The sequence below is a fragment of the Trichomycterus rosablanca genome, chromosome 2, assembly GCF_030014385.1.
Source record: "Trichomycterus rosablanca isolate fTriRos1 chromosome 2, fTriRos1.hap1, whole genome shotgun sequence".
Classification (NCBI taxonomy): Eukaryota; Metazoa; Chordata; class Actinopteri; order Siluriformes; family Trichomycteridae; genus Trichomycterus; species Trichomycterus rosablanca.
The window spans coordinates 40,332,040-40,345,876 of record NC_085989.1 but is presented as its reverse complement, the minus strand read 5'-3'; the positions used below and the strand labels follow the sequence as shown (position 1 = coordinate 40,345,876).

The 13,837-nt window shown below is 39.7% G+C and overlaps 5 non-coding genes across 5 annotated transcripts; all 5 read left to right on the top strand.

Moving 5' to 3' along the window:
- Positions 1 to 3,104: 3,104 nt before the first annotated feature.
- On the top strand, positions 3,105 to 3,178 carry trnat-agu (transfer RNA threonine (anticodon AGU)). The gene has a single exon. It is a non-coding gene; the product is annotated as a tRNA-Thr (tRNA).
- Positions 3,179 to 4,655: 1,477 nt separating this feature from the next.
- trnat-agu (transfer RNA threonine (anticodon AGU)) lies at positions 4,656 to 4,729 on the top strand. The gene has a single exon. It is a non-coding gene; the product is annotated as a tRNA-Thr (tRNA).
- Positions 4,730 to 5,534: 805 nt separating this feature from the next.
- On the top strand, positions 5,535 to 5,608 carry trnat-agu (transfer RNA threonine (anticodon AGU)). Its single transcript has one exon. It is a non-coding gene; the product is annotated as a tRNA-Thr (tRNA).
- A 399-nt stretch (positions 5,609 to 6,007) lies between these two features.
- Positions 6,008 to 6,081, top strand: trnat-agu (transfer RNA threonine (anticodon AGU)). Its single transcript has one exon. It is a non-coding gene; the product is annotated as a tRNA-Thr (tRNA).
- A 1,244-nt stretch (positions 6,082 to 7,325) lies between these two features.
- On the top strand, positions 7,326 to 7,399 carry trnat-agu (transfer RNA threonine (anticodon AGU)). Its single transcript has one exon. It is a non-coding gene; the product is annotated as a tRNA-Thr (tRNA).
- The last annotated feature ends 6,438 nt before the right edge of the window (positions 7,400 to 13,837 follow it).

Here is a 13,837-nt window from a genome sequence, read left to right as displayed (position 1 = left end):
TGGATTAACTCGTTACTATTATCACCAATGCTGCTCGGGGTGAGTCCATACTTAACATTGGCAAGTGACACACTTTGACTCTGAAGTCGTATTTTTTCTATCTTGTCATTAAAGAATTTTAAAAAATCATCGCTGGTACAGTCAGGCGGTATATTAGATTCAGTTTCATTGGCGTTTTTAGTTAATTTGGACACTGTCTCAAAAAGGAATCTAGGATTGTTTTTATTTTTCTCTATTAGGGACGAATAATATAAAGATTTAGCTTTTATAAGTGCATGTTTATACTCAGTTAGAGCATCTTTCCAAGCAATCTTATACACCTCCAGTGTAGTGTGACGCCACTTGCGTTCTAATTTCCGTGCTGCTTGTTTAAGTGTGCATGTGTGGTCATTGTACCATGGAGCAAGTTTTTTCTCCCTAATCAGTTTAGTTTTGAGTGGGGCTACGTTATCTAAGGTTGTGCGCAGTACGGTCTCTAGGTTTTGAGTTGCCTGATCTAGTTCTTTAGGTTCTGATGCTGGTATATTTGGTAATTCTGGTAGGCAGTTTATGAACGCTGCTGCAGTTGCAGATGTAATAGTGCGCTTACATTTAAAACGATGTGGTTGCTGTATATTATTGGACAGGGACACTTCATAAATTAGTAGGGAGTGATCAGAAATTAAGTCATTCTGTGGTATAATTTCCAGGTTGTCTATGTTTATACCATAAGTAAGTATTAAATCTAAGGTATGTTTACAGCAGTGAGTGGGTCCTGTTACATTTTGGGTGATGCCTAAGGATTCTAAAATAGAATCAAACGCAATTTTGAGTGGATTACACTTATCCTCATAATGAAAATTAAAGTCACCAACAATTAAAGCTTTCTTAGTTGATAAGACTAATTTAGAAAGAAAATCGGCAAATTTGTCAAGAAATTCTGCGTAAGGACCAGGAGGTCGATAAACAGTAACCAGTTTAAACATACTAGTTTTATCAGATGAACATTTATTGGCTATGTCAGAGATAAGAACTTCAAACGAGTTTGTTATGGGAGATGATTTTACAGTAAGACCTATGTCTTTATCATAAATTGTGGCTATTCCTCTACCACGACCGCTAAGACGTGGCTTATGTTCATAACTGTAACCCGGAGGAGATGCTTCATTTAAACTTAGATACTCATCAGGTCTAGCCCAGGTCTCGGTTAAACAAAGTGCACTAAGACAATTATCTGTAATTATTTCATTTGCAATTACTGTTTTGCATGCAAGTGACCTGATGTTTAGAAGTCCTAACTTTAGTTTAGCCTTACTAGGGTTTTCATGATGCTCATTTAGATTAATTTTAATTAAGTTATTATGACATACTTTTTGATTTTGTTTTGGCTTACACCTGCCACGGTAAACAGACACAGTCTCAATGGTTTGTGACCTAAAGATTCCGGGTGACATCCGATGGCGACTCGCAGACAGTCGGTGCACCCTCCCCCCCGCCGGTCCGTGAAATTATATTTTATATGAAACCGGTCCGTGGTGCAAAAAAGGTTGGAAAGAGCTGTGCTAATCCATACATGTAGCTTGGCTAAGTTTTGCACTTTCTGTTATAGCCTTGTTTAAAACTCCTTATGCAGGACCTCGTGGCGCAACGGTAGCGTGTCTGACTCCAGATCAGTTGGTTGCATGTTCAAATCACAATGGTCTCAGTGCCTCATTTTCTGATGACTCTGTTGCTCGGTGCCTTTACGTCTAAGTTTGTGGCCCTGCCAATTATCAATTCATACTGGAATCCATTTTGTTCCGTTTCTATAGAAGATCAAATATGCTAATCCAGAGGTCCCCAACCACCGGGCTGTGGACCGGTACCAGTCTGTGGTTCATTTATTACCGGCCACACAGCTGTTTATCATCTCATATCACCCCCAGGTGGAAGCAGCGTCTCGTTGCAGCAACAAAAAGCTCAATTGTGAGCAGTATTGTTATTCTATTATAAGTCCCTTCGCCACCGCCGGTCCATGAAATTATATTTTATATGAAACCGGTCCGTGGTGCAACAAACAGTTGGGAAGCACTGTGCTAATCCATACTTTTGACTAAGTTTTGCACTTTCAGTTATAGCCTCGTTTAGAAAGCGTTGTGAAGGGCCTTGTGGTGCAATGGTAGCGCGTCTGACTCCAGATCAGCAGGTTGCGTGTTCACAAACGTCACAGGCACCCGTGCAGTATTTTATCAGACACTCCATTGTCTATATGTCTAAATTACGTATCAAATATGCTAATCCAGAGATCCCCAACCACTAGGCTGTAGACCGGTACCGGTCCATAGGTTATTTATTTCTGGACATCTGGCTAAGTTTTGCAATTTCTGTTATAGCCTTGGCTAGAAGTCTTTATGCCACCCGTTCAGTATTTTATCAGACACTCCATTTTCTACACGTCTAAATTTCGTATCAAATATGCTAATCCAGAGATCCCCAACCACCGGTCCGTGGGTCATTTATTTCCGGGCCGCACAGAAAGAATAAATAATTAGAGATCGCTACATCAGCCATGAAAACACTGCTTTTATTTCCAACACATGGGTGTTTATCGTCTCATATAACCCCCAGGTAGAAGCAGCGTCAGCAAGAAAATTGTTAACCAAGCATTTACAAACCGGATCAGCTGAAAAAAATAGAATGAATGTAACTTAAGCTATGATTCGGTTTGGAGGTGGTGAACAGGAGTAGCACTCTAGCCCATCAACTAAGCCACAACACCATAGTTTCATGAAATCAGTCTAGTGACAATGTAAGAAGTAGAAACAGTGAAACATTAAAAATATTTTGTCTGCTTATAAATTGTGGTTAATAAAAAACCAATAATTATTTCATTACTTGAGGTCCTTTTAAACTCTTGTTACAGAATCTAAACCTGATCAGTTTCAGCAAATCATGAAAACAAAAATAGAACAAACAGAACCCACAATTCCATGAATTCAACTTTAGATTTGATCTCCCACTGCTGAAGGTCACTTAATGTTAGAAATGTATAAATTAGGGTTAGATATTTTCTATTTTCTGCTACATTTAACATTTTTCTTTTGTTTTTGTTCTCGTCACTATTTCCATCCAATTTGCAACCCCATGGCGCTGTGGCTTAGTTGGTTAAAGCGCCTGTCTAGTAAACAGGAGATCCTGGGTTCGAATCCCAGCAGTGCCTTTTCTGCTGTTTACGTGTTTTGCTGAGAGTGTCATGAGAAAAGAGGACAATTACTAGCTGTCTTTACATGGACAGTTTTTAATCAACCCAAATATGTATATTCTTCTGATGATTTTATAAACCTGTACAAATGATTAAGTATGACTAGATCCTGTTTTGGGCTGTTCTGAATCTTACAAAATCATGTATGACAGAATTAAAACTATACATGTGAAGAACATACAGTATGTGCAACAAAAAACACCATTTATCCAGTCCTGACCAGACTTCTGGTCCCTGCTGCCTAAAATCATCACCATAACCATAATATCTGACATTTTGTATGCCGTGACGGTAGCTATTTTTCTTAGTGTACATTCTAGTTATTTGGTATTGTATTACATCAGGCTTAAGAGACCATCAAACAAACAAGACAAGCAAAACGCACAGTCAGTGCATCCTAACCTGAATCGCCTTCCTTTCCCTCCTTCTCTTTTTCCTCCTTCTTAGCTTCTGAAACCTCATCTGATGAAGTATCTTTATTGTCTATAAGTGAGAAAGACAAAGACTCCTAATTCTTTATTTTCCATTTTACCCAATTTCTTAAATAAATTATGAAGGGATAAAACACAATTAAAATATTTGCTGATCAGCTTCAGCAAATAAAGAAATCAAAAATAGAACAAACAGAACCCACAATTCCATGAATTCAACTTTAGATTTGATCTCCCACTGCTGAAGGTCACTTAATGTTAGAAATTTATAAATTAGGGTTAGATATTTTCTATTTTCTGCTACATTTAACTTTTTCCTTTTGTTTTTATTCTCATCACTATTTCCATCCAACTTGCAACCCCATGGTGCTGTGGCTTAGTTGGTTGAAGCGCCTGTCTAGTAAACGGGAGTTCCTTGGTTTGAATCCCAGCAGCGCCTTTTATGCTGTTCAAGTGTGAGAGAAAAGAGGGCAATTACTAACTGTCTTTACATGGACAGTTTTTAATCAACCCAAATGCGTTTATTCTTCTGATGATTTTATAAACCTGTACAAATGATTAAGTATGACTAGATCCTGTTTTGGGCTATTCTGAGTTTTACAAAATCATTTATGAAAGAATTAAAACTATACATGTGAAGAACAACACCAAAAAACACCATTTATCCAGTCCTGACCAGACTTCTGGTCCCTGCTGCCTAAAATCATCACCATAATATCTGACATTTTGTATGTTATGACTTTGGAGGTCCTTTGGAGTGTACCGACCACTGCTTAGATCCTATTATGACACTGTGGTAGCGTCAGCCATCTTTAATGCAGTGGCGTGCTGGGGAGGTGCAATCTCGGAGAGAGACGGGAAAAGACTGAACAACTGATCAAGCTATGATTTAGTTTGAAGGTGGTGCAGAGGAGTAGCACACTGGCCCAGCAAGCCACAACCCCTCGTACTAGCACTCCAAAACCCGCTCTCCTGCTTACACTCCTTCTTCCTCATTGATATGTGGTGCTGTGGCTTAGTTGGTTAAAGTGCCTGTCTAGTAAACAGGAGATCCTGGGTTCAAATCCCAGCAGTGCCTTGGTTGTAGAGAGAGGATGCTTTTATATCAAAGGATGCCACCAACAGGATAATAGCTGAAGCAAATCATAACCCACAATGTAGTTTATGTGTATATGCTTAGTTAGCATTTCATTAGCATTTTATAGTGTCTTGTCTTTCATTCCATTAGTTTAAGTCCTTGGAAATTACCAGCTTCTAAACCCGTTCAGCTTCAGCAAATCATGCAAACAAAAATGGAATAAATGTAACTTAAGCTATAATTTTATTTGACGGTACAGAGGAGTAGCACACTGGCCCACCAACTAAGCCACAACCCCTTGTGCTAGCACCCCAAACCCCCCTTTCCTGTTTGCTCTAGTTGCAACTAAACGGCAGATGGTGCTGTGGCCTAGTTGGTTAATGAGCCTGTCTAGTAAACAGGAGTTCCTGGGTTCTAATCCCAGCAGTGCCTTGGTCATGGAAAAGTGATGCTTTTATATCAAAGAATGCCAACAGTAGGATAACAGCTGAAGCAAATTATAACTAACAATGTAGTTTATGTATATATGCTTAGTTATTACATTACCATATTAGCATTTCATTAGCATTTTATACTGTCTTGTCTTTCATTCCATTAGTTCAAGTCCTTGGAAATTACCAGCTTCTAAACCCGTTCAGCTTCAGCAAATCATGCAAACAAAAACGGAATAAATGTAACTTAAGCTAGGATTTTATTTGAAGGTACAGAGGAGTAGCACACTGGCCCACCAACTAAGCCACAACCCTCGTGGTAGTACCCCAAACCCACCTTTCCTGTTTGCTCTAGTTGCAACTAAATGTCAGATGGCGCTGTGGCTTAGTTGGTTAAAGCGCCTGTCTAGTAAACAGGAGATCTTGGGTTCGAATCCCAGCAGTGCCTTGGTCATAGAAAGGGATGCCTTTATATCAAAGGATGCCAACAACAGAATAATAGCTAAAGCTAATCATAACCCACAATGTAGTTTATGTATATATGCTTAGTTATTACATTACCATTTTAGCATTTCATTAGCATTTTATAGTGTCTTGTCTTTCATTCCATTAGTTTAAGTCCTCGGGAATGCTTTGGTTAATCAAACATTGTTCACCAGCCGTTTCTAAACCCGTTCAGCTTCGGCAAATCATGCAAACAAAAATGGAATAAATGTAACTTAAGCTATGATTTTATTTGACGGTACAGAGGAGTAGCACACTGGCCCATCAACTAAGCCACAACCCCTCATGCTAGCACCCCAAACCCCCCTTTCCTGTTTGCTCTAGTTGCAGCAAAAAGACAGATGGCGCTGTGGCTTAGTTTGTTAACGCGCCTGTCTAGTAAACAGGAGATCCTGGGTTCGAATCCCAGCAGTGCCTCGGTCATAGAAAAGGGATGCTTTTATATCAAAGGATGCCAACAACACAGACATCCCAAGTCTCCCGAAGTTCCGGGAGTCTCCCGCATATACTGTACATAGTGACTCCCTGATGCCCGCAAGTCAGATAAAATTTCCCGGAATCTAGAACGAGCGGCCAAGAGCGCACACACACGCGCACGCATATTAAATCCGTTATCAGATATACAATCTAGCTCACTGTGTAGGGAACATACTGTATATCAATTGTCTAATATACTGTCTAGTGCACTATGTAGGGAACATAAATCCGTTATCTGATATAAAATTTAGTGCACTATGAAGGGAACATAATTAATTATGTAATACACTTTCTAGTGCACTATGTAAGGAACACAAATCATCATCTAGTTATACTTTCTAGTGCACTATGTAATGAACATGAATGCGTTATCTAATACACTATCTAGTGCACTATGTAGGGAACATAAATCTGTGATCTGATATACAATTTAGTGCACTATGTAGGGAACCTAAATCCGTTAACTAATTTGCTACCTAAAGCATTTTGTAAGAAACATAAGTCTGTTATCTAGTACACTATCTAGTGCACTAGGTAAGGAGCATAAATTCTTTTCTAATATACAATCTAGTGCACTATGTAGGGAACATAAATCTATTATCTTTCACACTATCTAGTGCCTCTATGTAATACACATTAATGTGTTTGTGACGTGAACAGTTAGCTTAGTAGCTCAGTTAGCAGCTCCTAAAAGTTCTGTTATCTTCCATATCCTTTGGTGTGTGAGAGAGGTTTTTTAGCTTTTTTTGGGGGGGGGGCTTGGGGGTCGGGGTCGAGGTCCGGGGTTACCTACCTGAAATGAGTTTTTGCAACTTGGGATTTCTGACAACAGAATAATAGCTGAAGCTAATCATAACCCACAATTTAGTTTATGTATATATGCTTAGTTATTACATTAGCATTTTAGCATTTCATTAGCATTTTATAGTGTCTTGTCTTTCATTCCATTAGTTCAAGTCCTCGGGACTGCTTTGGTTAATCAAACATTGTTCACCAGCCATTTCTAAACCCGTTCAGCTTCAGCAAATCATGCAAACAAAAATGGAATAAATGTAACTTAAGCTATAATTTTATTTGACGGTACAGAGGAGTAGCACACTGGCCCACCAACTAAGCCACAACCCTTGTGCTAGCATCTTAAACCCACCTTTCCTGCTTGCTCTAGTTGCAGCTGAAAGACAGATGGTGCTGTGGCTTAGTTGGTTAAAGCGCCTGTCTAGTAAACAGGAGATCCTGGGTTCGAATCCCAGCAGTGCCTTGGTCATAGAAAAAATTGTCTTTTATATCAAAGGATGCCAACTTATTCTGGTCCTTATGTTAGTTTTTAATTGTGCTCACCTGGGACTTACCTGTGCCAGTGCTGTATATACACTAACAAGTAACCTTAACATAAGGTTAATTAAAGCAAAAAACATTACTGATTAATTTGTTTGAGCAAATTATGTGGTTAGATGACATGGTTAAATAAAAAATCTCATATTTGTGGTTGTTTGTTAACCAAAAAGTGATAGGGAACAGTGGCACAGAAGGTCACCTAGGTGACACACAGTTCCAGCGACCAGAGCTTGAACCTTGCCTTCAGTCATGGTTTGTAAGGAGTTTGGCAAATGTCTGGAAATAGTTTACACAGCTTGTCTTTGGCCTTTTTCCACATCCCAAAACATACTATTGGGCTGTCAGTTATTTATTCCTGCTTATTCCTGTTTTTCTGGTAGGATCTAAACAATTTTACACTGTTTATCTCTTCATCACGGCACCTGTTAGTGGGTGGGATATATTAGGCAGCAAGTGAACATTTTATCCTCAAAGTTGATGTGTTAGAAGCAGGAAAAATGGGCAAGCGTAAGGATCTGAGCAAGTCTGACAAGGGCCAAATTGTGATGGCTAGATGACTGGGTCAGAGCATCTCCAAAACTGCAGCTCTTGTGGGGTGTTCCTGGTCTGCAGTGGTCAGTATCTATCAAAAGTGGTCCAAGGAAGGAACAGTGGTAAAACGGCGATAGTCCCCTGCCTGTTGTGATTAAATGCAAGTGCTGTTTGCTTTGTTGATGAGAAAGATATAGTTGCCAACAGATGTAGCAAGTCTGATTAGGCCTTAAGAAAAGACACGAGTTTAAAGACTTTAATTGCAGGAACAATGTAAGGAAACATAAAATAAAGAAATACAGAGTTTAAAAGATTATTAGGATGCAGCAGCAATAGCTTTAGTCATTAGTCAACTGTAGTAAGCCTGCATTGGTAATCGATAAGCCACTTTGTGGCACTACTCCTGAACCTGTCTGCTTCTTCAACTCTAATTCTTTATGACTTGCCTCCAGGAGGAACCCTGACGTATTTGGCGCCCTAGACGAAATTGCATCATTCCCTGCCTTCTTCTTAACCAACCACCGTGCTTGCTGTCCACCTCCACCCATCCCTTAGTTCACTTTGCTCTTCTGGCTTGTTATATAATTTGGTTGCATTGCATTAAGTTACACAGCCCTGATCTGTTTGCCTTTGTGTGTAGTGGCGCTTTTTCTGCAGCAATTTCATCCTGTTGTCTTGCAGAGTGTGTAATGAAACCTGAGTGCCTAAGAAAACTGACTTCTATGAAGAAAAAAAACAAACTCCCCAAGTGGAGACTAGTTCAACTGAAAAGATTTTGACCTAAAGTATATGGATACCCTCCTTTTGAGGTCAGATGTCTTAGACACACCCATTGTTAATATGTATAAAATCAACGGTACAACCGCAAATCAGAGAAAGTTGGGACAGCATGGAAAATGCAGATAATAAAAAAAATTTCTTACATTCCTTTTCACCACACTTAAAAGACGTTTTGGCCCCGAGGATACCAAGTGATTTACTGTTTCAGCTTTTATTTTATATCATTCTTCCTGCAAACACGTCGTAAGATGTGCAACAGTATGAGTTTTGTTTTTCCAAAAAAGACCTGGAATGCTGATTCATCTGACCACAATACACATTTCCACTGTGTGATGGTCCATCCTAGATGTCTCAGAGCCCAGAGAAGTCGACGCCGGCTCTGGACATGGTTAACATAAGGCTTCTTTTTTGCACAGTAAAGTTTTAAGTGGCATTTGTGCATGTAACTCTGTATTGTAGTGCTTGACAAAGGTTTGCCAAAGTAATCCCTCACCCATGTGGTTATATCAGCTATTGTTGAGTGGCGGTTCTTGATGCAGTGTCGTCTGAGGGATCAAAGATCACGGGCGTTCAGCTTAAGCTTGCGCCCTTGGCCTTTACGCACTGAAATTCCTCCTGATTCCTTGAATCATTGAATGATATTATGCACTGTAGAGGGAGAAATATGTAAATCTCTTCCAATCTTTTTTGAGGTACATTGTTTTTAAATATTTCAATAATTTTCTCACACATTTGTTGACAAACTGGAGATCTGATCATCTTTGCTCATCAAAGACTCCAAACCATGTACCAAGCTATGATTACAGTCACCTGTTTACATCACCTGTTTGGAATCACATCATTATTAAGTGTTTTCACCTCATTACTAGCCCTAAATTGCCCCCGTTCCAACTTTTTTGTAATCTGTTGCAGGCTTGAAATGCAGGAATGGATGTTTATTAACAAATGAAATGAAGTTGAGCAGATAAAACATTAAATATCATGGGTTCAAACAGTCCGCAATCAAATAAAAGTCAAAGTAAATGTAAAGAACACTGTGTTTTTATTTTATTTGCATTTTCCATACTGTCCCAACTTTTTCTGATTTAGGGTTGTATTTGCATCTAGCTTTATGGCAACTGAATAGACTTGTTTTCTGTTCCAGTATGACTGTAGACTTGTGCAAGGTCCATATGTACATAGTCTGACAAGTTTGCTGTGAAGAAATTCTTGTGACTGCACAGAACCATTAGAGTAGAGCCACTGACCTTAACCCACTGAACACCTTCAGGTTGAATTACCTCACAATTTCCTTGATGAAAAGGGCACACAATCTTGCGGAAAGCTCGACCAGAAGCGTGGAGGCTGTAAGCAAGGCCTGTTATAGCAATAGGGGAGTTTAACTCCACATAAGTGCCTGTAATTAAGGAATAGGATGTAAAACAAGCTCATGATCAGGTGACAACATACTTCTGGTCATATAAGACTTACACACTGCAAAAGAGCAAAAAAAGTGTCTAAGCTATTACCACAAAGTTAAATGCATATTTTTTATTTTATAAAATTGATTTTATACACCTGTCAGCAATGGGTATGGTTAAAACAGCTCAACTGTGGCCGCTCAGGTGGCGCTAGCAAACCGGAGCTGGGATCTCGAATACATCGTATTGAATCTCAGCTCTGCCATCCGTCTGGGCTGAGCAGCCACATGAACAACGATTTTCATATAGGGGTGGGGTAGTAGTAAGCCAAATAGGGTCTCCTTGTAATTGATGCAACTACGACCTCTGCTGACTGATTGATGCCGCCTGCACAGGGGTGGGGAAGGAGTGCGTTGATCAGGGTGTCTCTCTCCGTACACAGGGCTGATCCACATTAGCACTCGCCTAGTGCAGGTGAAAAAATGCATACGGCTGCTGCCCACGTGTCGGAGGGGTTGTGGGTTAGCTTTGTTCTCCTCAATCAGAGTGGGGATCGGCATTAGTGGAGAGGAAGCATGATGCAATCGAGCAATTGGATGCGCTAAAAGTCGGGAGAAAAAGGGGAGAAAATGCATAAATAAAACACAAAAAAAAAAAACGCAGCTCAACTGTGGGTGAACACAGTGATGAACACTTTCGGTCAGCTAATGTATCTCATAATTCAACTGGAGCTGCGTAGGTGTTCGAAGTGGAAGAAGAAAGATGGCGGAAAACAGAGAGTCCTCTGTTTACAAGTGTAAGTAAGATAAACAAAATGTTATTATTGCGTACAACCCTAAATAACGTTATGATTAGCGCAAAAAGACGATAAATATCCAAAATTTTGGCAAGTGGGGCTTGTAATGAGCATGTGGTCTGTAACTATGGTGTCATCACGTCATCACTTGACATTGGTAAGATGGCGGACGTAGTACGTAGGGGTGTTGCGTGCATAATGCACACTTCTGTACTGAAAGCGCATACTTCTTTACCGGCCGAGCGGTGCGTACTTCCTCGAATCTAGTACGTACTCTGTAAGTATGCAATTTCGGACGCAGCTATAGTCATACTAAGATTTAACCCAAATCCCAACTAAACATGTCATCCAAGAGGATTCAACCAATTCAAAGAAAAGCTAATTTGAGTTCAGGTGTACCAAGCAGTGTTTTATTAGTTCTCCACACGTGTTCTTGTAGTGTCTGTATTTAATCTCTTTTATGTACGAGTATGTGTCTGCACTGACCCTGACCATCTGTAAACTGCCCTTGGTTGTGAACTTGTAAACAGGATTATAATGAACACTTCAAAATATGATTCTGCAAAATCATCCGAACAGCATGTGAGGGACCTATTAATAAGCTGCTGAGCTGGGTCAGAAGTGGGTCAAAAGGTCCCTAGGACTAAATTACTGGAAGGCATTATTTAATAAAAGACTCACAGATAGTCTTTCAGAAAAAACACTTCCAGACCACACACAAAAATCACACATACCCATTAAGAAAATAGAGCTTTAGAGGTTGGTCTGTAGGGCCTTTGTGGAATCACAGAGGTACATCTGAACTCTTTAACTTAATTGATTTCCCTACTCTAAGAAGCTACTAAAATACTAAACAATATGCATTTAACCATTTTAATACGGTCTTGAATACATAGTGTACAAGTACAGTGGAACCTCAATTTAACAGACTAAAAGGGGGAGCACTAGTCCGTAAAATGTGATTGTCCAAAACAATCACAGAGGTTTTTTTCCACGGGGTGCGAAAATATACAAAAACTCAGCACTAAAGTCCACAAAACTGCTAAACATGCACATATGATAAACAACATAAGTAAATACACTGATCAGCCATAACATTAAAACCATCTGCTTGTTTCTACACTTACTGTCCATTTTATCAGCTCCACTTACCATATAGAAGCACTTTGTAGCTCTACAATTACTGACTGTAGTCCATCTGTTTCTCTACATACTTTTTAAACCTGCTTTTATCCTGTTCTTCAATGGTCAAGATCCCCACAGGACCACCACAGAGCAGGTATTATTTAGGTGGTGGATCATTCTCAGCACTGCAGTAATACTAACATGGTGGTGGTGTGTTAGTGTGTGTTGTGCTGGTATGAGTTGATCAGACACAGCAGCGCTGCTGGAGTTTTTAAATACCGTGTCCACTCACTGTCCACTCTATTAGACAATCCTTCCTAGTTGGTCTACCTTGTCGCTTATCTATTGCTGCTGTTTGAGTTGGTCATCTTCTAGACCTTCATCAGTGGTCACAGGACGCTGCCCACAGGGTGCTGTTGGCTGAATATTATTGGTTGGTGGACTATTCTCAGTCCAGCAGTGACAGTGAGGTGTTTAAAAACTCCATCAGCGCTGCTATGTCTGATCCACTCATACCAGCACAACACACACTAACACACCACCATCATGTCAGTGTCACTGCAGTCCTGAGTATGATCCAACACCTAAATAATACCTACTCTGTAGTGCTCCTGTGGGGGTCCTGACCATTGAAGAACAGAGTAAAAGGAGATTAAAACTGGACTACAGTCAGTAATTGTAGAACTACAAAGTGCTTCTATATAGTAAGTGGAGCTGATAAAATGGACAGTGAGTGTAGAAACAAGGAGGTGGTTTTAATGTTATGGCTGATCAGTGTATATAAATATGTAATTTAAAACCTGTAAATTTATATTATATTTAGTGTTCTGTACTACTGGGGAGAAATTTCACCTTTCACATTTTCCTTGTGTGGTGGTGAAGATGTTTTTTTGCCATGATCGTATAGTGGGGACTCTATCTATAATAGTATCTATTATTTTGAGACTGAAGCACTGCTGGTGGCTACTGGAGCAGTGCTGGTGCATAACTAAGCACTAGTACTTGCAAAAATAAGCATAAAAAAGACAAAAAGGCGAGAACAAAGCGAGCCTCCTGACAAAATAAAGCCTATCAGTCATGTGAACAGAGACATGTGCTGGCTAGTGGACAATTACTGAACTACTAGTCTTGGTACGCTTCTCGCTGGACTTTTAAACAATCGGACCAGACGTTTGGTTTTCCAGATTTTGTCCGTTAAATCGAGGTTCCACAGTATGTACAACTAGCAGCGTGATGTTAATATGCAAGACTACTCAGAGAGACTTTTCTGGGCTAGTACAATGGTCTAATGTACTAGTTCACCACCATGGAATCACCTAGGCCAGCAAGGGTATCATGCAGCACAGAAGATTGCAGGTGCATTTGAGAATTACAGTGCCATCAGAAAGTATTCACACCCCTTCACTTTTTCCACATTTTGTTACGTTACAGACATATTCCAAATCCGATTTGAGTATAGTTTTCTTTTAAAAAATCTACACAAAATAGCCCATAATGACAAAGTCAAAACATGTTTTCAGACATTTTTGTAAATCTTTTAAAAATGTAAACATTTAAACATAATAGGTACATGAGTATTCACACCCTTTGCTATGATGCTCAAAATTGAGCTCAGGTGCATCCAGTTTACACTGATCATCCTTGAGATGCTTCTACAACTTGATTGGAGACCACCTGTGGTAAATTCAGTTGATTGAACATAATTTGGACTGGCACACACTTGTCTATA